We start from the raw sequence: 26,189 nt of genomic DNA, 5'->3' as shown, positions 1-26,189 counted from the left end.
GAGTTTAATGATGTCATGACGCACCGAGGCTAGGACATAGTGGACGGTGATGATGATAATAGTGATAGTGGTTTTGATACGAAATTTAGAAAGTGAATAGAATTGGCAGTAAATAGAAAATTTTTGATTGGTTGGATTTGGACGAGCAAAATTTATAGTGGGACCTCCCCGATGTGGTGGGATGGCAACTCTGTCATCCCTCACAGAAGGGGGGCAAAGGAGCACTAGTTATGGGGTGTATGGCAGTGAAAACTAGCCCGGGTGGGTTAGGATATTGTGTGTAGGGCCCTAGAAGATGACATTAGGTAATGTTAAGGTTAGTTAGTGACAAGGATACCTGTAGTGGGGACGCAGGTAGATTAGTGTGGATGATAATGACGAGGGAGCGCAATAGTTTAAAGGGACGACTGGGAAGCGCAAGTTTCAGAGGGGAGTAGTTAGCTGAGATGATGCCGTGTGTTTGAGGATTGAACAGGTGTGATTGCACAGGTGTGCAACTGAACAGGTGTATGGAGCAGTGTATGAGGGACTAGTGAGTAGTGAGTGTTGTTGTGGATCAGCGCGAATGCGCTTGGGGGAGAGAAGGGTGCAGGTGGCACCAGGTGTGAGTGCACAGGTGTGCACCAAGAGGTGTGTGGAATACATGGTGTGTGGAATACATGGTGTGTGGAATATATGGAGCAGAGAATGAGTGGTGTGGAGAGAGTTGGAGTAAGTGGTACGGAGTGGTGTGCGTGGTGCGAAGGTGTGGATGGGGGGAGGATGGACCCCCCATCACAAATACCCGGGGAGGGTAGTGTAAGTGTTAGGTAGAGGGTATAGGTAAATTGTGGTTGGATATTGGCATCTGTGGTGCGGGTGGAAGAATGGTATTTGGATGGGTGCATTAGTGTTGTGGAAATGGCGGGGCGTGTAGCCTGTTAGTGTGTGTAGTTGGTTTGGGCACTCCACCACTGTGATGATGTCGGCCAGGTGAGGCCGCAGGTGGGCTCTGGGAGCCGGTAGTAGTTGTTGTGGATGGGGCCCGAGGATCCGGAGGACGGACCCGGGTAGCCCAGTGCCAGAGGGCACCAAGGGGTGACAGAGCCAGGAGGGGCCTTCCCCAGTTAGATAGGTTAGGTAAGGAGCAGGTAAGCTCGGGAGGCAACTGCAGTGGTGGAGGTGTGCAGGTGGGTAGACCTGCTGGGAGAGCTACACGTCACAGCCCAGAAATTGTGCAAGGGCACCGGGAGATGAATCGGGGGAGTGAGACCCCAAATTGAGAAGCACCACAGTTTGGTCAATGGGAATTGGTTTTTAGAACCCATAGTGTAAGTTGGCCAATGGATTGGCAGGGAAAGACCCCGGGTAGTGTAAAGTGTGTTAATGTCATTTAGAGGATAGTTAGGATTGAAGTCTCCTCGCACCATCCACATGCACTCACCTGAGATGACGTACCTCCACACCATGCCATGTTTTGTTATTTTATTGTGCAGATGTTTGGAATGTGAGACGCATCATGACGTGGGTGTGACATTGTGCTTGATGTTCCATCTCTTCCTCCTTATGAGGATTGATGACGAATTGGGTGATGGCAAATTTTGGCTAGAGGGATTGTGGTGATGAATTTGGTATTGGAGAAATATGGGGAGACGAGACATTAGCGACGAATTTGTAAATGATGTAGATTTTTGTAAATATGGGGTAAGGGCAAGGGTAGGGTAGGTGACAAGGGGGGTGACGTACGGTAGGGACGAGCTTTTCTCACTTCGCTCTCCGTACGCACTTCACCTTGCATTGCCTTTGTGGATGTGTACCCTTGAGACCTTACCCCTCGCTCATCTGTCTTGTTCCCCCTTTTTGTCTCCCACATGAGGACCTGTGTGCCATTGGGCGCCAAGGGGAGTGTGCGTGAGTCCGCCATTGGGCGCCCGGACCTCTCGCAACCACAGCTGTCTGCATCGATGCACCACCTTATGGACCACATGTCTGTGGCCAAGCACCACTTATGGACCCCATGGGTTGGGGCATGGCCCCTCTGCTGGAACCGGCCATGAGGGCCCGAAATCTTGCTGGCGGACCTTGGCCACAGGGCACCGATGCCCCACAGGTGAACCACACGTAGTCGGCCCTGTGGGCCATAAATAAAGAAAATAAAATGGACACGTTGGGCACACTTTATTGCAAATAGGCCGCCAGTAAGAAAATGAGAGAGAATGACAACAACTGGAAGACATAATAATAGCCAGCAGAGGGAGCCGAAGAGCAAGAGATCACCTGCAGGGTTCGGGGTTGTTTGGTTATTTTTTTATTGTTGAACATTGATGAACAGTGGTGACTGCACTGATTGGTGCTTGAGAATGTATTGGTGCGTTTTGGGTGTTTTCATGGTGCGTCGATGCAGAGCAGACTGTCTCCCCCCAGAAAGAACAATCGCAGGTCCTGGGTTAGTTTTGTAAATAAAGTAAATAATGCTCCCCACCGTCAATGTATAGTTTGAAGACCATTCCGCGATTCGGTTATCCTGTGCGTGTGTTTCAGTTAGGAGAAGGGTGCAACGTCGCAGGGGGACATATTTACTCATTTGTGAATATCTGTAAAACTGTCGCACTCAGGGTTGAGTTAATAGTAGAGGGAACTACATCTGAGTGCCACACTAAAGTAGGTAAAAATTTATCGGGTCGGGACGCCCCGAGGTAGAGAAGGGTGCAATGTTGCGGATATGGGATTTGCATCCATCCATATCCGCTTGTAAATATTCCCCTATTTCCTCAATACTTCCGAACTATCCCCAATCCCCCATTCCCTAGTCCCATTTGCTGTAAACAACACTCTGTAGACCCGACCTCCCCCTATTTCCCCCATTAAATGTCGGGCCCAGGTTCACCGCATCTCATGCAAGACAACTATAGGATATCTTGCTAGTTATTCTTAGTCTATGTCAGTTAAGGACTCGTTTCCATTAATTCTGACCCTTCGTTGCACCAGAATGTGATTGTATGGCACCGTTCGGAAGTTTAGGACCTCCCGATACCTCCCCGCAGCTCTTCCTCACGGTTCAGCAGCAACAACAACAACAACAGCAACGGCAGCAGCGGGCGCGGGAAGTGCGCGTCCTCACTCCGGCTTGGTTGGTAGGGGGTGTTGGGAGGGAACCAGGCCTTCCCAACGAGCCGCCATCGAACATGTGCTCGACGGGGTTACCAAAAAGGGGCTCTCTGTCAGCTCCTCGTCAAGGGCGGAGCCCGGTAACCCCCACACCCAATGGAAGTGGCGGACCAGGCCCAGTGGGGCGGAGCCAACCAGCCGAGGGCATGTCACTCCCCGTTGAGCATGCGCAGCAGAGGGAGTGGTGACGTGAGATGCACGCAGAGCTGAAGGAGAAAGGACGCACCCTCCGAGCGCCGAGAGACCTCTGCCATTAAGAAAGACCTCCCAAAGACTGAGCTGTATCCTGTCCCCAGGCCAAGGTGCACCTTGTGCCATCGGTCTACCTGCCATCAATCCCTGTGTGAGTCAGCCTTGTCCGTTTGTCTGTGGTCTGTCTGGGACTAAGTAAGCCAGTTAGATAAGCTAATCTTTGCACTGTATCACCTGCTGTAAATAACCTTGACTGCTCCTTTTCGTTTGTGTGGTATAAATAATAAATCCTGTTCCTCTTCTGTACGTCTTCGTCCTCTTCTTCCTCTCTCCATTCGATCGCTTCAGAGTTTTCCCCAATTGAATATCTGTGACGCGATTTGGCCAACTTTCGGGGTAATCGGGTTAACTGTACGAACACGGCAGCCATTCCGCTCGGTCAAGCAACATCTTTAGCCGTGTCCGTAACAATATATATATATATATATATATATATATATATATATATATATATATATATTGTTACGGCCCGTGGATAAGATGTTGTGTTTGCCGAGCGGAGGCCCCGCGGTCGTACAGTTTCCCCGATTCACCCGATTCCCGAACGTTGGCCGGATCGCGCCACAGATATTCAATTTGGAAACCTCTAAAGCGACCGAATGTAAAGAGGAAGAAGAAGAAGTATAAAAGAGTAACGGGATTTATTATTTACACACACAAGCAAAAGGAGCAGTCAAAGTTATGTACAGGGAACATGGAAAGAGCAGGTGACACAGTGAAAATACTAGCTTATACAAACTTAATTAAATACCCAGGACAGAACAAACAAAACAAACTCACACGGGGAATGATGATCGGAATGGCAGGAGGTGGATGGCTGGAGGGAGAGGGAGGTCCAACGGTTCCTGCAGCACGATCGGCGCATTGGGCAGCCGCCGTTCCTTCGTGGCCCTGCTCCAAAACGTCCGTCCAGGCCCCAAGCTACTGTGGCTGCAGTTTCGGTGGTGCAAACTGCTGTTGATGCAGCCGCGGTGGCTCAAGCTGCTCTCTTCAGGGATCCCTTACTCAACTCTCTTCTCGGTGATCTCTTTGCCGCAACTCTTGTCATGGACCTCTCTTGTCATGGACCTCTCTTGTCATGGACCTCTCTACGCCATCTTTTACCACTCTTCTGCGTGCGCTTTTATAATGCCTCCGGCGAATCAAGCCGCCCGCCTCCCGGACACGCCCATCGGTGAGCTCCTTCGGCCCTGATTGGTACAGCCCTCTGGCTCCGCCCTTGATGATGATGGGTGGGCACGCCTTTCTTCTCCGACCCTGCCTCGTGGCCAATGGTGGTTGAAGAAAACCGCCCAAGATGCAGTTGGCCATTGAAATGAAATGAAAGGGGATCTATTCTTATTTCACTTGGTGCAATGGAGTATTTCAATTAATGGGAGACACAGCCTTACCCTAATGCACAGAATAAGGAAATAAACTACTGAACAGGGATATTCTATGATTGGCTGACGTGTATGCTATATGGACTAATTATGGGACGCCCTTTGACCTTTATACACACTGGAGCAAGGAGGGCTCAGACTAAAACAATAATTCACAACAATTTACTATACAATACAACACAATCAACAAAATACAATCCTCATATCCGCAACACTGCACCCTCCTCCTCTTAGGCACGTCCCGGGCCTATAACTTTAACTTAGTGTGACACGTAGGTTAGGGTGCATCAAACGCCCCATGATTTTCAAAAAGTTGTTGTATTTTAATGTCTATTCCCTCAAATGTTACACTTGTTGGTAGAAGTATGTATGCAAAAAATAGATGAAATCAGAGGTGGTCCTGGGTGGCCACCGGCCACTTTTATATATTTAGGGCCATTTAGGGCCACAGCTAAACTACTTTACAAGATAATGTAAAATTAACTACAAGATAATGTAAAATTAACCATTATACCTATATACAAAAGTAAAGTCCTACTTTTACTAAATGCCTAATATCAAACAGTTAAAACAACCTTACATGTCAATGTAAAATTAACCAAAATCGTTCTTCATATTACAAAGTTGTAGTACAGTGTTGTAGTATTGTACTTTCATTGATTAAAAGTTTGAAAATGTATTAAGCACAACGCCAATGTCACTACTCCAACTTTGCTCGTTTCCGCAAATTTGGCCTCGCTTTGCGGTCACATTCAACCACTTGAAGAAGATTTTGGAAGTGGTCTTCTCTTCTTGCAGTTGAGACAAAATCAGTTGCGAGCTTTACTGCTCTCTCCGCAGGGTCATTCACAACATTAAGCCCATCCACAATGGACTTGGCTGCCTTGAAGTGCTCATTGTTCTGCCAAGTGTCAACATCCTCTGTTAGGAAGGTCATATCTAGGTGAAGAAGGTTTACTGTAAACCACGAGTCCTCGTTCACAAGATCAGCCAGGGTTGTCGCTTCTGTAATTTTTGGAAATGACGGTTTGCCATATCCAGAACCGTAGCGGTGTTTTGGAGTGCTTGGCATTTCATCTGGTTGTATGGCCAGTAACACATCTGCAAGGGCACGACGATCCTTTTGAGGAATTGCATTGCTGAACAGTGCCAAAACAACCAGTTCTGGGGTTAAATACCACAAATGTCTATCAAAGGCTTTCACAGCGCTGACTGAAATGGTTGAGTTGACAGCTTTATAGTTGAGCAGAGTCTTGTAAAAGCACAAATCAAACCATGGGGCATTTGAAGCAGACTGACATATGAGCCACCAATCACAATAAATATAAACAACAAAAACAACAAACTCCTTCAGTTTTTTCTGTTGATGTTGTGTTGTTACAGTTCCTCGAGGTAGTAGAGAAATTTGCTCTTCAAGTAGGCATATTTTGATGGAATAAAGAATCTTTGACATCCACCTTGCTTTATGCATGGCCCCTGGTCTGTGGAGTGTTCCTTGTTTTGTGACATCATCATCGAGGACTACCTGGCAGAGTTGTGCCATTTCCTTGTAGTCTTCCCTACAGTATGAAGCGCTTGTGCGGATTGTGCTTAAAACCTTGTTTTTGCAGGATAAAAGCAGCTGTTGTGCATAGTCATTGTACATGGAAATGTCAATTTTGGTTAAACTTTCATTCTTTGCATGCGATATGCGTTCCCAATTCTTCTGGAATTTTTGGAACAAAGATACTTCTGGAGACTTTGATGCCTCAATTTTGAGAACGTCAAACACATGATCCAGGATTACCTCTCCAACATGATGGCGACATGCACACCACAGAAGAGCACGGTCCAGTTTTGATTGAATGGTAACACAGGCAGCTGTAACGTGTCCAGTGTTTGATGCTGTTGTGTCAAAACATAAGTTGACAACTGATTGTTTGCACTTCCATGAATGTAGATACGTGTAAGTGTGCTCGGCAATGATGTCACCTGATGACCTATCACTTCCAGGAGGATATCTAGCCACCCCCAGTAGCTTTACATCAGTGGCATTCCCAACCAACACTGGCAATCTTTCTTCCTTGACATTCTTGTTTGTGAGCGTTGGTATCTGCTTGCCATCCCAGTGAAGTGTTGCAGCTGTTGGGGCGATCCAATTTTCTTGAATATCTTTGGCGATAGCACTTGTTATTGATCGTCGAGCCTTATCAGCAGTTGAGTACGACTTGGCCACACGACGTGGATCACCTCCTGCCTCTTGAATTACAGCTTTGGTGAGCGCAACCTGTTGAACAGGAGTTATGTTTAGTCGAGTAGCAACAGACACAACTGAATGTCTTTTCAGAATATCATGAGGAATAAAGGCAGATGTACCTGCATATGTTGATCTGTGGTGACTACGCTTCCTTTGAAACTCTGGAATCGCCTCTTCTTCAGTTTCTTCCAAGCTATCTGCAGAGTCACTATCATCAGAGCATACAGAACTAATTGTCATCTCTTGTACACTGGATGATTCATGACGTTCTCGTCTTGAAGCTTCCGCTAAGAGGCGTTTTTCTTTTCTATGATCTTTATCAACTTTCTTCTTGTCAACACCACCAAATGAGGCTACTCTGTCAGATTTCATTGACTCTAAAAATACTCTATCTTCCTCATTCTTAATGTTTGTCATTGCATCTTTTGTCCATACACCAAAGGTCTTATCAAGACGTTCATTCATGGTTTGCAACTTAGCCAAAGTGCTTGGAGATTCTCAGCGAGAAACAGGTATTTGACGCAATTTGTTATTGTCATTAAGAAGGTCAAGTATTAGTTTGCAGCATTGATGGTCTGAAAGCATAGGAATATTTGCTTTAGTGTAGAATTTTTTCAGCTGGATAAGGACGATGCTGGCAGATTTCCATTTCAGTGGCTGAGTTTGTTTGCCTTCACATATTTCTTTCTGGATGTACCACATCACGCATCGAAGAACCTGCCGGCAAGTTGGGAGGCGGACTCCTGTCAATGTACCATCTGCTTCTGTAAAAGCATTGCCAAGACCAAAAATGGCACTTGCTAATCTGGTCTTCTTATCTGCCATCTGAAAGAAAATAAAGGATATTATTAGACTACTAGTATGGGACCCACGATTAGACCTCCGATTTCATTCATGTAAAAATACAAACTAATTATCAAACCATCGTTTTTTGCATAAAATTGTTATATTTGTATTCCTCTCATCAAGACCTTCAATTTGATACCAAACATGACTAGGTTTGGGTGTAAAATAACAAAATCAAACATTTTTACATAGTGCGGCCCCGAAAATGGCCCTAAATATATAAAAGTGGCCGGTGGCCACCCAGGACCACCTCTGATTTCATTTATTTTTTGCATACATACTTCTACCAACAAGTGTAACATTTGAGAGAATAGACATTAAAATCCAAGAACCTAAGGGCGTTTGATGCACCCTAAGTCGTAGGTGTAGTTCCCTCTACTTTTAACCTGACCCTGAGTGCGACAGTTTTAAAACAGCAATAAATATGTCCCGCTGCTCCATTGCACCCTACCTAACAGATTCACGCCCACAGCTAACCGAATTGCGGAATGGTCTTCAAACTATACACTGACGGTGGGGAGCATTATTTACAATGGCTTTACTTTATTTACAAAACGCAACCCAGGACATGTGATTGTTCTTTCTGGGGGGGGAGACAGTCTGCTCTGCATCAATGCACCCTGAAAGCACCCAAAACGCACCAACACACCCTCAAGCACCAATCGGTGCACAGTCATCATTGTTCAATGAATAAAAATAAATCAACAACCCCTAACCCTGCAGGTGGTCTCTTGCTCTTCGGCTCCCTCTGCTGGCTATTTGCTCTCTTCCAGTTGTTGTCATCTTCCTTTGCTGGCGGCCTATTTGTAATAAAACGTGCACCCAACGTGTCCATTTTTATTTATTTTATTTATGGCCCACAGGGCCGACTAGTGTGGTTCACCTGTGGGGCATCGGTGCCCTGTGATCAAGGTCCGCCAGCAAGATTTCCGGCCTTCATGGCCGGTTCCAGCAGAGGGGCCATGCCCCAACCCATGGGGTCCATAAGTGGTGCTTGGCCACAGACGTGTGGTCCATAATGTGGTGCATCGATGCAGACAGCTGTGGTTGCGAGAGGTTCGGGCGCACAATGGCCGACTCACGCACGCTCCCCCCGGTGCCCAGTGGCGCACGGGTCCTCATGTGGGAGACAAAAGGGGGAAGACAGATGAGCGAGGGGTAAGGTCACAAGGGTACACACCAATAAGGCAATGCAAGGCGAAGTGCGTACGGAGAGCGAAGTGAGAAAGCTCGTCCCTAACGTACGTCACCCCCCCTGTCACCTACACTACCCTTGCCCTTACCCCATATTTACAAAATCTACACATTTACAAATTCGTCGCTAATGTCACGTCTTCCCCATATTTCCCCTACACCAAATTCGTCTTCACAATCCCACTATCCAAAATTTGCCATCACCCAATTCATCATCAATCCTCATAAGGAGGAAGAGATGGAACACACAGCACAATGTCACACCCACGTCATGATGCGTCTCACATTCCAAACATTTGCATCATAAAAATAATAAAACATGGCATGGTGTGGAGGTACGTCATCTCAGGTGAGTGCATGTAGATGGTGCGAGGAGACCTTTATCCTAACTACTTTCTAAATGACTTTAATACACTTTACACTACCCGGGGTCTTTCCCTGCCAATCCATTGGCCAACTTACACTATGGGTTCTAAAAACCAATTCCCATTGACCAAACTGTGGTGCTTCTCAATTTGGGGTCTCACTCCCCCGATTCATCTCCCTGTGCCCTTGCACAATTTCAGGGCTGGGGAGTGTAGCTCTCCCAGGAGGTCTACCCACCTGCACACCTCCACCACTGTAGTTGCCACCCGAGCTTACCTGCTCCTTAACCTAACCTATCTACTGGGGAAGGCCCCTCCTGGCTCTGTCACCCCGTGGTACCCTCTGGCACTGGGCTACCCGGGTCCGTCCTCCGGATCCTCGGGCCCCATCCACAACAACTCTACCGGATCCCAGAGCCCACCTGCGGCCTCACCTGGCCGACATCCTCACAGTGGTGGAGTGCCCAAACCAACTACACACACTAACAGGCTACATGCCCAGCCATTTCCACAACACTAATGCACCCATCCAAATACCATTCTCTCACCCGCACCACAGATGCCAATATCCAACCACAATTTACCTATACCCTCTACCTAACACTTACACTACCCTCCCCGGGTATTCGTGATGGGGGTCCATCCTTCCCCCATTCACACCTTCGCACCATCCACTCCACTCCATAGTTTCTACCATACTCACTCCACGACCATCCATTCCCATACTCCATATACTCCATACCATTTATTCCATACACCTGTTCTCCATTCACCTGTAGTTGCACACCTGTGCAATCACACCTACACCTGGTGCTTCCTGCACCCTCCTTCCTCCCTGGACCATTTGGTCAGCACAACTCACAATCACAATCACTCCCTCATACACTGCTCCATCCACCTGTTCAGTTGCACACCTGTGCAATCTCAATACAATTCACAATCATTTACTCATACCATGCTCAATACACCTGAATACACCTCCAACTCTCACACGGCATCATCTGAACTACCTGCTACCCTCTAGAACTTGCGCTTCCCCGTCGCCCCTATAAACTACTGCGCTCCCTCGTCATTATCATCCAACTACCCTCTCTACGTCCCCAGCTACCTGTCCACTGTAGCTACCTAACCTTAACGTTACCTATTGTCATCTCTGGATCCCTATCATTATATCCTAACCCTCCCGGGCTAGTTTTCACTGCCATAAACCCCATAAGTCTAGTGCTCCTTTGCCCCCGCTCTGTGAGGGATGGTGGATTGGCCATCCCATCACATGGGGCATCCCTTACTATAAATTTTGCTCGTCCAAATTCCACAAATCCAAAATTTTCCAATCATCTGCCAATTCCACTCACTATTCTAAATTTTGGATCAAATCACACTATCATCATCATCATCACCGTCCACTCACTTGAGCCTCTCGGTGCGCCAATTCCTGTCCAAAGCCCAGCTTCGTAAAGCTGAGCAATGAATGCGGGTGGTTCGTTGCCAGCGGATTGGTCCGTCTGGCATTCGGTGCAAGGAAGGTTTACTCGGGCCGAGAGCCAACGCACCATCTCGGCACGGAGCCGTCCAATGGACCGATCTCGCCCTGCTGGAACGTCTCAACAAAAAGGGGTCGCCATGACGACCCTTCCAACCAGACCGCCCGCTCCGCCTGGCGGAGCTCGGACGCGACCGTTCCGGGCGAGGCCCAGCGTGGATCGTGTACGGCGGTTCTTTCCAAACCGCCATGGTTCAGATCCCCGCTGGTCCTCGCTGCACGCGAATCCCAGCACACACCGAGGGCTCGCTTCGGCTATACGTCGTTCTAACCGCTACCCCGGTTATCGTCGATGCTCCCTTCGCATGCTTACACCCCGCAGCCCGTTCCTTGCTCACACATCCAGCCGTCCCCATGCTCTTGGTCATTGCACCTTCCCTGACACACCCAGGTACACTCATTCTGCTCACAGACTTGGTCACACACCTGACCACCGCACACCTTTGCACACACTCGTCGTTCGCACACCTTAACAACACACCTCTTCGCACCCCCTTCTCGGTCACCTCCTCTGTGACAATTATGGTTGTGTTCTCCCTCGCACACCCAATCACGTGCTTCACCACCACCTCCAGCGTGCATTCCCATACACTCTCTTTCATTCCAGGTGTGCATCCTTCCATTCCAGGTGTACATCCTATGTCACCTGTCACCACCAACTCATGCTCCGTGTCACTCTCACTACTCTCACCTTCACACTCAGTCACGCACTCACCCTTACTCTTGACAGCGCACCCTGTACCCATACACTCCTCTGTTACACACCTTTCTCACGCACACTCTCCCTTCACACCCTCCGTAACACTCACCACAGGTGTGCATTCTTTCTTACTTTTGACAGCGCACTCTTTCCTCATGCACCTGTCCGTTACACACCTTTCTCATGCTTCCTCCTGCGCACAATCTCCCGTTACTTCCTCCGTAACACTCACCACAGGTGTGCATTCTCCCTTACTCTCGGCAGCGCACCCTTTCCTCATGCACCCGTCCGTTACACACCTTTCTCGCGCATCCTCCTGCGCACACTCTTCCATTACACCCTTCGTAACACTCACCATCCCACGCTTCCATGTGCCACCCCGCACACACGCTACGACCAACTCACTCTCGACAGCACACTCACTCCTCGGCGCGCACTTTTTCCTCACACACCCCCGAGTCGGACATTCTCGCACGCCTCCTCCTTCGCACACCGTACCTGTCGCATACTTCACCAACGGCCTCTCACGAAGACTGCAAAGAAACTTACCACTTGTTTGAAGGTTTCGCCGGAGTTTCTGCCACAGTGCGGGATGCTGGACGGAATCGATCCCGCAGGTGACTTCGGACCATCTGTCTGTCCTGCCTTGCTGTGGTGACTCTTGGCCTCCCTGATCGAGGTCTGTCATCTGCAGAGTTGTGGAGGGTGTCTCTGTCCACCAGGGCCGATATCGTCTGGTATGAACAGCCAAGGCGACGTGCCACCTCACGGTAGCTCAGTCCACCTTGCAGCATGCCCAGGGCACGCTGCCGTTGATCCCTTGACAATCGTGGCATGTTGATTGAAATGCCCATTTTGCACTGGCCTTTTTAAAGCCAATATCAAGACATCACGTGCAGCTCATTAAAATCATCCCGTACCGCTTGGCTAATCACTGACAGTCAAAACGGCTGTTCAACAGCTGTGCTATGAAGTGACCATTGAAAGTTCAAGTGACCATCCGTGACCGTTTTGTCTGACAGTGAGGACACTATTGTCCACAAATAAGTTCACACATTTACTACACGCAGTGTTATTGTTGATATTTAAAGGTTTCAAAGGTGGTAAGTTTCTTTTGCGTTTCAGTATACATACATCAAGTGAATCTGTTCGTACGGCAGATCGGTGAAATATTTGGGAGAATTGTGACTTTGATGATACAAGCACGAGAGTTGGCAAACGGTTAGAGTACGCCCTGAGGAAGATATTTGGTTGTAGGGCCATCGCAGATTTGTCGTGTGACAACAATGGCAACCATTTTTCGAAATGGCCTCCATTGCTTATTTTACATATATTTGGTACATTACTGTGTATAAACTGTTTTTGTGGTCATACAAGCTTGACATTTGGCACACAATTAAAGACCCCTAACTATAGGATTATGATATATTTGTCCTGTGACAACAATGTTTTTTGAAATGGCCACAATTTATATGGTATATTATGGTATATGGTGTATGGTATATTAATTTGTTCAAACTGTTGTTTGAATCATGCAAGCATGATATTTGGTACACAGTTCAATATTCTGACTATTACTATTAGAGTCATCACAGATGTGTCCAAAAAAAATGGCGCCCAATTTTTAGTACGGCAGATAGGTGAAATATTTGGGAGAAATGTGCCTTTGATGATACAAGCACGAGAGTTGGCACACAGTTAGAGTATGCCCTGAGGAATATATTTTGGCTATAGGGCCATCGCAGATTTGTCCTGTGACAACAATGGCGGCCATTTTTCAAAAAAGGACAAATCTGCGATGCCCCTATCGCCAAATATCTTTCGTAGGATATACTCTGACTGTTTGCCAAATGCCATGCTTGTATCATCAAAGGCACAATTCCTGCACCATGGTCGCCATACTATGTTGAAAATTGATGATTTATGTCACCAAGACCCAAGACCGATTCCCCTAAAAAAAAAAACACTTCCAGTTTCGCGCGCCGCTGATGCAGTGCCTCCTGTTTCCGGGATGCCGGTACTCATTTTGCCGACTTCAAAAGGACGACGCGCCGAGTCAAACCACCTGGTGTTATTTTAACGGCGCGACCCTAACATCTCAAACTAAAGCAGCCACATTAACCATGAAGCCAACACCAGGATTAGTTTCACAAGTTAGGACGTAGAACGTCACTCGGTATCGCACAAACCTCCGCCAGGATAAACAGGAAACGTTTTGTATCCACTGATAGTGATAGACCGGATCTGGATTCGGACCTGAACCTAAATCGAATCCGCCTCTTTTTCTTCTTCTCACCTCCCCATCTCATCCCCAAAGCTTCGCCATAATCCATCCACATCTCTTCGACATATCGTGCTATGTATAATCATCATGGTCGCCCAAGATCTCTATTAATATTGTGAAGAATCACTTCAAATTATCGTTTTACACAATATCTTTCTCAGTATTAATAATAAAATGAGAAACTCCGAACAAACCTTTTCCTCAGAAGATCCGACCCGATCACTGTTTCAGCCGCTTGTGGAAAAGGACACGGAGCCGATGTCAATTCATGCAAGTCGTGTCCCACGTCCAGCCCGGAAGTGACGCCGGAAGTACACCCCACCGTATTACCATGCAGGCCATAATCACCCACTAGGCGGTGTATGTGTAATGTAACAAGTTAACATCCGTAACAACGTCCGTGACGTGTATACTTCCATTGTACATTGTACATTTGTATAATACATTGTACATTTGCATTATAACACAAGTTTCATCGACTCCAATGATCTAGTGATTCCCTGTGAAATGATCAATGTAAAATCATATCTAACATGATGTGACGTCACACTCAATTTGACGGAGAAATGATGAGATAATTAATTGATATTTCCCCCTTTTATAATTACATAATTAATTGATATTCCCCGTTTTTTATAATTTATTGATATAAAATAAATGTGTCACTCCCCACCATGACCACGTGTAGTCGTGTACTTACATTCGTGTTATGTTAAAAAGGATTCCTAAAACTTGTCTTACTTTTTACCAGGTAACAAACACGTTTTTAGCTCACCTGGACCTTAGTCCGATAAACTTATCGATCAAGCAGTGTCCATCCGTAGGTAAGTGAGTGAAGGTAAGTAAGTAAGTGAGTGTGAGTGTGTGTGAGTGAGTCAGTCAGTGTGAATTGAGTGAGTCAGTGAGTGAGTGGGTGTAAGTGAGACAGTCAGAGTAAGTCAGTTAGACATTGAGAGAGTCAGTCATGTCAGTGAGTGAGTGAGTGTGAGTCAGTGAGTGAGCGAGTCAGTGAGGCAGACAGTGAGTGCATTGTGTGAGTCAGTCATTGAGTTGAGTGAGTCAGTGTGAGCCAATTAGTATGTATGTGAGTAAGTAAGTGCGTGTAAGTCAGACAGTCAGAGAGTATGTGATTAAGTCAGTCAATGAGTATGATTCGTTGTGTGAGTGAGTGTCACTTAGTCAGTGAGTGAGTGAGTGATTCACAGTGTGTGAGTGAGTGTATATGTGAGTGAGTCAGTCAGTCAGGCAGAGGTGGATTAACATTTGTTGGGGTCCTGGGCACAAACCACCGATCTTTATGAAACCTCACCAAATCGTAGAGTTGGCCATAAGGAAAAACAAATTTTGAGGTCAAAATGTTAGGATAGGCCAATGGTCAACAATTTTGGCAGATTTATAAAAACCCTCAATTTTCATCCGATTCACTTGAAATTTAAAGGGGATTTGCATATCAGGACAATGAATTCAGCCACCTATTATTTTTGACGTCAACATCGGCTAAAAGGTCAACATAGGCCAAAGGTCAACATCGGCTAAAGGATAACAACCTATTTTAGGGATTTCGCAAGTATCGTTCTGTGCACGACAGGTTTCTTATTTGTCTGTTTTTATGTCAATTGCCCACAAGTTACAAATCTACCCTGATCGTCAGGAAACTTTACCGAGTTGTAGAGGTAGTCACAACTGAGAAGCCTATTGATTTTTTTTTAGGTCAAAGGTCATCTTGAGGTCAACTTTCTAAAATAGTCAATTTTCATCCGATTGCCATTAGCGTTGAACAGCATTTGCATGTTGAATTACCGAATTGGGGAATCAACTATTTTTTAAGGTTAAAAGGTCAAATGTCAACTGCAGGTCAAACTTCTAAAATCATCAATTTGTATAAAAAATTAGCGATTTTCATCCGATTAACCTGAACATTAAAGAGCAATTGCAAAGTGCCTCACTGATTTGGGAGACAAACTATTTAAGGTCAAAAAGTTAAAAGTCAAACTTTTAAAATCATAAAATTTTCATCTGAAAATCAATGAGCGATGATTAAGATTGTCAACTTTAATCTCAATGAAATGGACAATTTGATGTCTCAATGGAAACTTTTTGGGGGATTTGGGGTGGATTATATCAAATACTATGCTCTGTACGACGTCTTTCTTGTTTATTTATTTGTTTTTGGATACAAAGACGAGGCTCGTGGAAGAACAAAAAGTTTATTGTCGAGTGCTCGCCAAGTGACTTAAGCACAAAAGCAAGCACTTTATCAAAACCGTTGGTAAGGAACGGCTGGCTTGGCAAGCGATAGCAAGCTGCTTGGTAACTGAACACAAGCTGGACAGACTGAAGACCCTTTTGTGATTCTTCCGCTTGTGTAATGAACAAAGTTAATTTCAGGTGATGTTCAACCCTTTTCACCTTTTGTTACCTCCACAATGAAGGTGGATCATCAAGGAGGCTTTGTTTTCACCCCTGTTTGTCTGTTTATTTGTGAACAGAATATCTCACAAAATTGTTGATAGATTCGGAAGAAATTTGGTGCAGAGGTTGGGTGTGTGACAAGGACGAAAATATTCGATTTTGGTGAAGATGCGGATCTGAAAATTTTAAATTGATTTTTCACCATTGAAAGACCAAGCCAAAAACGACACTATAGCACGATATCTCAAATAATTGTGGACAGATTCGGACGAAATTTGGTGGACAAGTTGTGTGTGTGACGAGGAAGAACCGATTCAATTTTGGTGAAGGTCCGAATCCGAATCCGGGTCGGAGAATTTTATAATTTTGTAAACGATTCTTCACCAATGATAGATGGGACCAAAAATGATATATTATAGCACGATATCTCAAAAAGTTGTGGACGAATTATGACAAAACTATGAGTTGCTAAGTGACAAGAACAAGCGATTAGATATTGGTTCAAGTCGAATCGAGATTCGACCTTACAGTGTCCGACCTAACAAAACATACAGTGTTCACCTGGTGCAGGTATGCTCTTTACCGAATGCTGAGTTGTGCTTCCCTTTTCAACATCGCTGCAGTAGTTTTGTGTCACATTGGGACAGATGTTCTGAGTTTTAAAACCGCAACATTCCGCCATGATCACGGGTTGGTCCATTTACTAATGAGGGGTGTTTTGTGATCGTGTCATATTATATAGTGTAGATTTGCCAAACAATATCTACAGTCACGTGAAAAAGTAAGTACACCCCATGTAAAGTTTTGACTTTTTCAACATATGTCAACATACAGCTATTTGATCTTCATTTCAACAACATTGAAAGATAAAGGTGATATAATATAACAAATATCATGAAACATTTACATTTTGTAGTCCATTGTATAATTTAAATAAACATAAATGCAAATTTCGCATGTGGAAAAAGTAAGTACACCCCAACATTTATCACTACTTCAAACACCTAAAATTAGAATCAGGTGCACCAGCTCAGGTGCAAATGATTAGAACATCGTTAGAGGGTATCTTGGAGGAACCTATCTTATTTAAACCTCAGACATTTAGTTTGGTTTGCTCTTTGTTGTTGAAGTGTGCGGCGTCACCATGCCTAGATCAAAAGAGCTCTCTGAGGCCTTCAGAAAGAAGGTTGTAGATGCTTACGAGTCCGGGAAGGGATTTAAAAAGATCTCCAAACAATTTGAAATCCATCATTCGACTGTCTGGAAGATCATCTACAAGTGGAGAAGATTCCAAACAACTGCCAACTTGTTTAGGCCAGGCCGCTCCAGCAAGTTCAGCCCGAGAGCAGACCGAAAGATGCTGAAAGAAGTCTTGAAGAACCCCAGAATGTCATCACGGGACCTATAGGTTGCTCTTGCCACTGATGATGTCAAACTGCACGAGTCTACCATTATAAAGAGGCTGCACAAATTTTATCTACATGGGAGGTGTGCCAGGGGGAACCCTTTGCTGTCCAGAAAGAACATCAGGGCAAGACTAACGTTGGCCAATGAACACCTTGGCAAAAACCAGCACTTCTGGAACAATGGGCTCTGGACAGATGAGTCAAAGGTAGAGCTATTTGGCCACAGTAACAGAAGACATGTTTGGCGAAAACCAAAGACAGCATTTGACCACAAGAACCTGATACCAACTGTAAAGCATGGTGGTGGAAATATTATGGTTTGGGGCAGCTTTGCTGCATGAGGACCTGGGCAGCTCACCATCATAGAATCCACTATGAATTCTTCATTGTACCAGAGGGTGCTTGAGGATACTGTGAGGCCATCTGTCAGTGGGTTGAAGCTCAACCGAAGGTGGACCTTGCAACATGACAATGACCCTAAACATACCAGTAAATCCACCAAGGAATGGCTGAGAAGAAAGAAATGGAGGGTTCTGGAATGGCCAAGTCAAAGTCCGGATCTAAATCCCATTGAGATGTTGTGGGGGGATTTGAAACGAGCTGTGCATGCAAGAAACCCCTCAAACATTGCACAGCTGAAAGAATTCTGCATGGAGGAGTGGGCAAAAATTTCTCCCAGTCGATATCAGAGACTGGTATACAGTTACAAGAAACGCATACTTGAGGTTGTTTCTGCCAAAGTGGGCAATACCACCTATGAGAGCCAAGGGTGTACTTACTTTTTCCACATGCGAAATTTGCATTTATGTTTATTGAAATTATACAATGGACTACAAAATGTAAATGTTTCATGATATTTGTTATATTATATCACCTTAATCTGTCAATATTGTTGAAATGAAGATCAAATAGCTGTATGTTGAAATATGTTGAAAAAGTCAAAACTTTACGTGGGGTGTACTTACTTTCTCACGTGACTGTATATATGCATTAACATTAGGAGTTATACAATTTTTCTTGGGGTTATTGTTGCATTTGTATACATTAAACGTCGTTTTTATTTTCCTAAACCTGCTTTTTCTATTAATATAATACCAACCTCATCCCCAGGGACGTATTCCCCTTTTCTCCCGCCTCTGGAACAAACTCCCCCACTCTCTTCAATCCCACTCCACCCTCCAGGTCTTTAAAACAGCTGTTCACCACCATCTCTTATCCTCCCCCATCCAAAACCTTGATCTTTTCTATAATAATAATAATAATTCATTTATTTTGTATAGCGCTTTTCCAGAAGCCCAAAGGCGCTTTGACAGAGTGGCAAACATAATGCATAACAATACATGAAAACAACAATTGCAAAAAGACAAGAATCAATAGGGAAATATTTAAAGCAAAAGGAGGGAGAAGGAGAAGAGATAGTCAGGGGTTAAATGCTGTGGGTTGAATGTTGAATGCAGCGTTGAACAGGTGGGTCTTTAGTGATGTTTTGAATGTGGTGAGTGAGGAGGAGTCTCTGATGGTGTGAGGTAGTGAGTTCCAGAGGGTGGGAGCAGCGATGGAGAAGGCCCTGTCCCCCCAGGATCTGAATTTGGTCCGGATGGAGGGGGTCAGGAGGTTGGTACCAGCAGAGCGGAGGTTGCGGGTGGGAGTGTGTCTGGAGAGGAGGTCAGCCAGGTAGGATGGGGCCAGGTTATGGAGGGCTTTGTATGTCAAGAGGAGGATTTTGTACTGGATTCTCTGGGGGATGGGGAGCCAGTGAAGCTTGTAAAGGACGGGGGTGATGTGGTCACGGGTCCGGGAATGAGTGAGTAGACGGGCAGCGGAGTTCTGAATGTATTGGAGTTTATTGGTGATTTTTGAGGGTGAACCATAGAGGAGGCTATTGCAGTAGTCCAGACGGGAGGTGATGAAGGCGTGGATGAGGGTTTCTGCAGCCGTGGAGGAGAGGGATGAGCGGAGACGGGCAATGTTTTTCAGGTGAAAGAAGGCTGACTTTGTGATCTGTTTAGTGTATTTGTCGAAGGAAAGGGTTTGGTCAAAGATGACGCCAAGATTCCGGATGTGAGGGGAGGTGGATACTGGGATACCGTCGATGTTGAGGGCAAAGTTATGGGTGGATTTTGTGAGCGTTTTTGGGCCAATGATGATTATTTCAGATTTATCACAGTTAAGCTTGAGGAAGTTGATTTGAAGCCAGGATTTTATTTCAGTGATGCAGTTTGTCAGGATAGAGTGGGTGTCGGTGGAGACGGACTTGGTGGAGATGAAAAGCTGGATGTCATTGGCGAAGCAGTGGAATTGGAGACCATGACGGCGGATTAAGTGACCGAGCGGGGACAGGTAAAGGATGAAGAGGAGGGGGCCAAGAACTGAACCTTGGGGGACACCTTGGGGGAGGGGAGCAGTGGGGGATTTGCAGTTATTGATGGAGATGAACTGGCATCTGTCAGAGAGGTATGATTTAATCCAAGAGAGGGCAGTGCCGGTAACGTTAAAGGTGGATTCAAGTCGGGTGAGGAGGATAGTGTGATCGATGGTGTCAAAGGCAGCGCTGAGGTCGAGGAGGACGAGAATGTTGAGGTTGCCAGCGTCAGAGGAGAGGAGAAGGTCGTTGGTGATTTTGAGGAGAGCAGTTTCAGTACTGTGGTTGGAGCGGAATCCGGATTGGAATGTTTCATACAGGTTATTGGCAGAGAGATGATGTTTGAGTTGAGTGGCTACAGCGCGTTCCAAAACTTTTGACAGAAAGGGTAGGTTGGAGATGGGTCTGAAGTTGTTTAGGGTGTCAGGGTTTAGACCAGGTTTTTTTAGAATGGGGGTAACAGCAGCAATTTTGAGGGAAGGTGGGATGATGCCTGTAGACAGGGAGGAGTTTATTGTTGCAATGATAAGTGGAGAGAGAGCAGGGAGGGAGGCTTTGACAAAGCTGGAGGGGATGGGGTCAAGAGTGCAGGTGGCAGTTTTCATTCCTATGAGGAGTTCAGAGAGGTCAGTAGGAGAGATTGGGGAGAACCGAGACAGGGGATGGCAGGACAAGGGGGGGCAGGTGGTTGGAGGGGGAGCGGGTGCGGCGGTGGTCAAGCTGTTGTAGATGTTGTCAATTTTGCGTTGGAAGAAAGAGAGGAAGGAGATGCAGTTGTCTACTGTGAATGACTGGGTGGTGGTGTTCAGGGGGCGGAGGAGTTTGTTTATTGTCGAGAAGAGTGCTTTTGGGTTTCCGGAGCCAGAGTGGATAATTTGAGAGTAGTAGGCAGAGCGGGCGCGGGAGAGGGCATCTTTGTAGTGTTGTATGTGGTCCTTGTAGGCTTGGGAGTGAACTGTGAGACCCGTTTTATTGCGGAGTCTTTCAAGTTGGCGAGCACGAGTTTTCATCAGGTGGAGTTCAGGGGTAAACCAGGGAGCAGAATGGGTGAAAGAAACTGTTTTGGTTTTTACAGGCGCAAGCTGGTCAAGGCAGGAGGAGAGAGTGTGGTTGTAGTAGTCAGTGAGGTCGGAAGGGGTGTGGAGGTCAATGAAGGGAGAAGTGGACATTTTTTCAGAGAGGGTGGATGAGAATGAGGTAGGTGAAAGAGCGTTTAGCTTACGGAAGTTGATTGTGCGATAATGCCTTGGTGTTGGGGCGGGGATGTTGATGGTCAGAGTGATGGCTAAGTGGTCAGAGAGGGTGAGGTCGGAGCCATAGAGATGGTGCAAATTTAATCCAGTGGAGCAGACAAGGTCCAAAATGTGACCACGGATATGGGTAGGAAAGTCGACATGTTGAGTGAGGTTAAAGCAGGTGAGTAAATCAGTGAAGTCAGTGGTTATTGTGGAGTCAGTGGAGTCCATGTGGATATTGAAATCACCAAGGAGGAGGATTGAGGGGGAGAGGGAACATAGCTGGGTCAGAAAGTAGGAGAAGTCAGACAGGAATGATGGGTGTGGTTTGGGAGGGCGGTAGACGACAGCCATGACTGACTGCGTGTGACCAGAGAGTTTTAAAGCCAGGTGTTCAAATGATGGAGCAGATGAGATGGAGATGAGGTTGGTCTTGATGTCTTGACGGTGGATAACGGCAATTCCACCACCTCGGCCCTCCGAGCGTGGTTTATTGACGTAGGAATATCCATTGGGTGTGGTGAGGTTGAGTGTGTAGTAGTCCAGAGGTTGTTGCCAGGTTTCGGTGAGACAGAGAAAGTCCAGTTTGTTATCCAGGATGTATTCGTTCAGGATGAGGCATTTATTGTTGAGGGACCGGGTGTTGAACAGGGTGAGCTTGATGTTGTTTTGAACAGCAGGGATGAATTCAGGTGATTTAGCCAGGGTTCGTAGGCAGGAGGTGCGATCGTGTGGGTTGCTGTGACCAGGTGCGCTAATTTCGGTCCCCTTGTGTTTTATACCTCTCCCCCCCCCCCTCCCCTTCCCACGCCTCACACCTCTTGCCCCCAAGCCCTCTCCCTCCCACACTTCTCCCTGCTCTCAAATGTTGTGGTTGTGTGCTTCCCCTTCTCTCCCCATCTTGTCTTCCACTCCCTCTTTTTGCATATTTTGTTTGTCTGGTTGATTTGTTTGTGAAATAAATGTTAGCTCTTTCACGAGCCTCGATTCAGTATACAAAAAAAAAAAAAAAAAAAAAAAAAAAAAAAACAATGGGCACACTGACACGTGCCCAGGGCCCCGAAATTGAGGGGAAATACATTTGCTATTAAAATGTTCAATAACCAGATCCACCACGATAATACGAAGCGCTTCATTTTATACCCATCAATCGCTTATCACACAAGCATACAGTAGTTCGTCAATTGATTAAAAATGACAGGTTGCAGTGCTACTTCGCTTGACATACCAATCGATTAGGGAAGGGATTTAACATAAAGTGTGAGTCTTAAGTTTTGTCGGGATTTTTATGATGTGGTGATTACCAGGAGCATGTTTTTAAATAAAGTGTGAGTTTTAATTGTTATGGGGATTTTTATGGTGTGCTGACTACCAAGAGCACGTTTTTAAATAAAGTGTGAGTTTTCATTTTTATGGGCGTTTTTATGGTGTGCTGACTACCAAGAGCATGTTTTTAAATAAAGTGTGAGTTTTCATTTTTATGGGACTTTTTATGGTGTGGTGACTACCAAGAGCATGTTTTTAAATAAAGTGTGAGTTTTCATTTTTATGGGGCTTTTCATGGTGTGCTGACGACCAGGAGCATGTTTTTAAATAAAGTGTGAGTTTTCATTTTTATGGGGCTTTTCATGGTGTGGTGATTACCAGGATCATGTTTTTAAATAAAGTGCGAGTTTTCATTTTTATGGGGCTTTTCATGGTGTGGTGACTACCAAGAGCATGTTTTTAAATAAAGTGCGAGTTTTCATTTTTATGGGGCTTTTCATGGTGTGGTGACTACCAAGAGCATGTTTTTAAATAAAGTGTGAGTTTTCATTTTATGGGGCTTTTCATGGTGTGCTGACGACCAGGAGCATGTTTTTAAATAAAGTGTGAGTTTTCATTTTTATAGGGCTTTTCATGGTGTGGTGATTACCAGGATCATGTTTTTAAATAAAGTGCGAGTTTTCATTTTTATGGGGCTTTTCATGGTGTGGTGACTACCAAGAGCATGTTTTTAGATAAAGTGCGAGTTTTCATTTTAATGGGGCTTTTCATGGTGTGGTGACTACCAAGAGCATGTTTTTAAATAAAGTGTGAGTTTTCATTTTTATGGGGCTTTTTATAGTGTGCTGACTACCAAGAGCATGTTTTTAAATAAAGTGTGAGTTTTCATTTTTATGGGGCTTTTCATGGTGTGGTGACTACAAAGAGCATGTTTTTAAATAAAGTGCGAGTTTTCATTTTTATGGGGCTTTTCATGGTGTGGTGACTACCAAGAGCATGTTTTTAAATAAAGTGTGAGTTTTCATTTTTATGGGGCTTTTTATGGTGTGCTGACTACCAAGAGCATGTTTTTAAATAAAGTGTGAGTTTTCATTTTTATGGGGCTTTTTATGGTGTGCTGACTACCAAGAGCATGTTTTTAAATAAAGTGTGAATTTTAAGTTTTATAATGATTTTTATGATGTGGTGATTACCAGGATCATGTTTTTAAATAAAGTGTGAGTTTTAAATTTTATGTGGCTTTTTATGATGTGGTGACTACCAAGAGCATGTTTTTAAATAAAGTGTGAGTTTTAATTTTTATCGGGCTTTTTATGGTGTGGTGACTACCAAGAGCATGTTTTTAAATAAAGTGTGAGTTTTCATTTTTATGGGGCTTTTCATGGTGTGCTGACGACCAGGAGCATGTTTTTAAATAAAGTGTGAGTTTTCATTTTTATGGGGCTTTTCATGGTGTGGTGATTACCAGGATCATGTTTTTAAATAAAGTGCGAGTTTTCATTTTTATGGGGCTTTTCATGGTGTGGTGACTACCAAGAGCATGTTTTTAAATAAAGTGCGAGTTTTCATTTTTATGGGGCTTTTCATGGTGTGGTGACTACCAAGAGCATGTTTTTAAACAAAGTGTGAGTTTTCATTTTATGGGGCTTTTCATGGTGTGCTGACGACCAGGAGCATGTTTTTAAATAAAGTGTGAGTTTTCATTTTTATAGGGCTTTTCATGGTGTGGTGATTACCAGGATCATGTTTTTAAATAAAGTGCGAGTTTTCATTTTTATGGGGCTTTTCATGGTGTGGTGACTACCAAGAGCATGTTTTTAGATAAAGTGCGAGTTTTCATTTTAATGGGGCTTTTCATGGTGTGGTGACTACCAAGAGCATGTTTTTAAATAAAGTGTGAGTTTTCATTTTTATGGGGCTTTTTATAGTGTGCTGACTACCAAGAGCATGTTTTTAAATAAAGTGTGAGTTTTCATTTTTATGGGGCTTTTCATGGTGTGCTGACTACAAAGAGCATGTTTTTAAATAAAGTGCGAGTTTTCATTTTTATGGGGCTTTTCATGGTGTGGTGACTACCAAGAGCATGTTTTTAAATAAAGTGTGAGTTTTCATTTTTATGGGGCTTTTTATGGTGTGCTGACTACCAAGAGCATGTTTTTAAATAAAGTGTGAGTTTTCATTTTTATGGGGCTTTTCATGGTGTGGTGACTACCAAGAGCATGTTTTTAAATAAAGTGTGAATTTTAAGTTTTATAATGATTTTTATGATGTGGTGATTACCAGGATCATGTTTTTAAATAAAGTGTGAGTTTTAAATTTTATGGGGCTTTTTATGATGTGGTGACTACCAAGAGCATGTTTTTAAATAAAGTGTGAGTTTTAATTTTTATCGGGCTTTTTATGGTGTGGTGACTACCAAGAGCATGTTTTTAAATAAAGTGTGAGTTTTCATTTTTATGGGGCTTTTTATGGTGTGGTGACTACCAAGAGCATGTTTTTAAATAAAGTGTGAGTTTTCATTTTTATGGGGCTTTTTATGGTGTGCTGACTACCAAGAGCATGTTTTTAAATAAAGTGTGAGTTTTCATTTTTATGGGACTTTTTATGGTGTGGTGACTACCAAGAGCATGTTTTTAAATAAAGTGTGAGTTTTCATTTTTATGGGGCTTTTCATGGTGTGCTGACGACCAGGAGCATGTTTTTAAATAAAGTGTGAGTTTTCATTTTTATGGGGCTTTTCATGGTGTGGTGATTACCAGGATCATGTTTTTAAATAAAGTGCGAGTTTTCATTTTTATGGGGCTTTTCATGGTGTGGTGACTACCAAGAGCATGTTTTTAAATAAAGTGCGAGTTTTCATTTTTATGGGGCTTTTCATGGTGTGGTGACTACCAAGAGCATGTTTTTAAATAAAGTGTGAGTTTTCATTTTTATGGGGCTTTTTATAGTGTGCTGACTACCAAGAGCATGTTTTTAAATAAAGTGTGAGTTTTCATTTTATGGGGCTTTTCATGGTGTGCTGACGACCAGGAGCATGTTTTTAAATAAAGTGTGAGTTTTCATTTTTATAGGGCTTTTCATGGTGTGGTGATTACCAGGATCATGTTTTTAAATAAAGTGCGAGTTTTCATTTTTATGGGGCTTTTCATGGTGTGGTGACTACCAAGAGCATGTTTTTAGATAAAGTGCGAGTTTTCATTTTAATGGGGCTTTTCATGGTGTGGTGACTACCAAGAGCATGTTTTTAAATAAAGTGTGAGTTTTCATTTTTATGGGGCTTTTTATAGTGTGCTGACTACCAAGAGCATGTTTTTAAATAAAGTGTGAGTTTTCATTTTTATGGGGCTTTTCATGGTGTGGTGACTACAAAGAGCATGTTTTTAAATAAAGTGCGAGTTTTCATTTTTATGGGGCTTTTCATGGTGTGGTGACTACCAAGAGCATGTTTTTAAATAAAGTGTGAGTTTTCATTTTTATGGGGCTTTTTATGGTGTGCTGACTACCAAGAGCATGTTTTTAAATAAAGTGTGAGTTTTCATTTTTATGGGGCTTTTTATGG

General features: G+C 44.5%; 1 protein-coding gene and 1 long non-coding RNA gene across 3 annotated transcripts in view; one reads left to right on the top strand and one right to left on the bottom strand.

Moving 5' to 3' along the window:
* The window catches only part of LOC137419054 (uncharacterized), a 76,740-nt gene extending 62,487 nt beyond the window's left edge, over nt 1-14,253 (bottom strand). The window contains exon 1 of one of the 2 annotated variants that reach the window (XR_013621983.1): nt 14,144-14,250. The gene's annotated coding sequence lies outside the window, so the exon portion shown is untranslated. Of the gene's footprint in view, nt 1-14,143 lie in introns of both variants that reach the window. The other variant, XM_078770745.1, reaches the window with a different exon arrangement.
* LOC144889664 (uncharacterized) overlaps nt 1-26,189 on the top strand; it is a 306,207-nt gene that overhangs the window by 96,064 nt on the left and 183,954 nt on the right. The window lies entirely within an intron of this gene.

Source organism: Myxine glutinosa, chromosome 1 (assembly GCF_964187855.1).
Source record: "Myxine glutinosa chromosome 1, kmMyxGlut1.1, whole genome shotgun sequence".
NCBI lineage: Eukaryota > Metazoa > Chordata > Myxini > Myxiniformes > Myxinidae > Myxine > Myxine glutinosa.
This window is presented reverse-complemented; position numbering and strand designations above follow the sequence as displayed.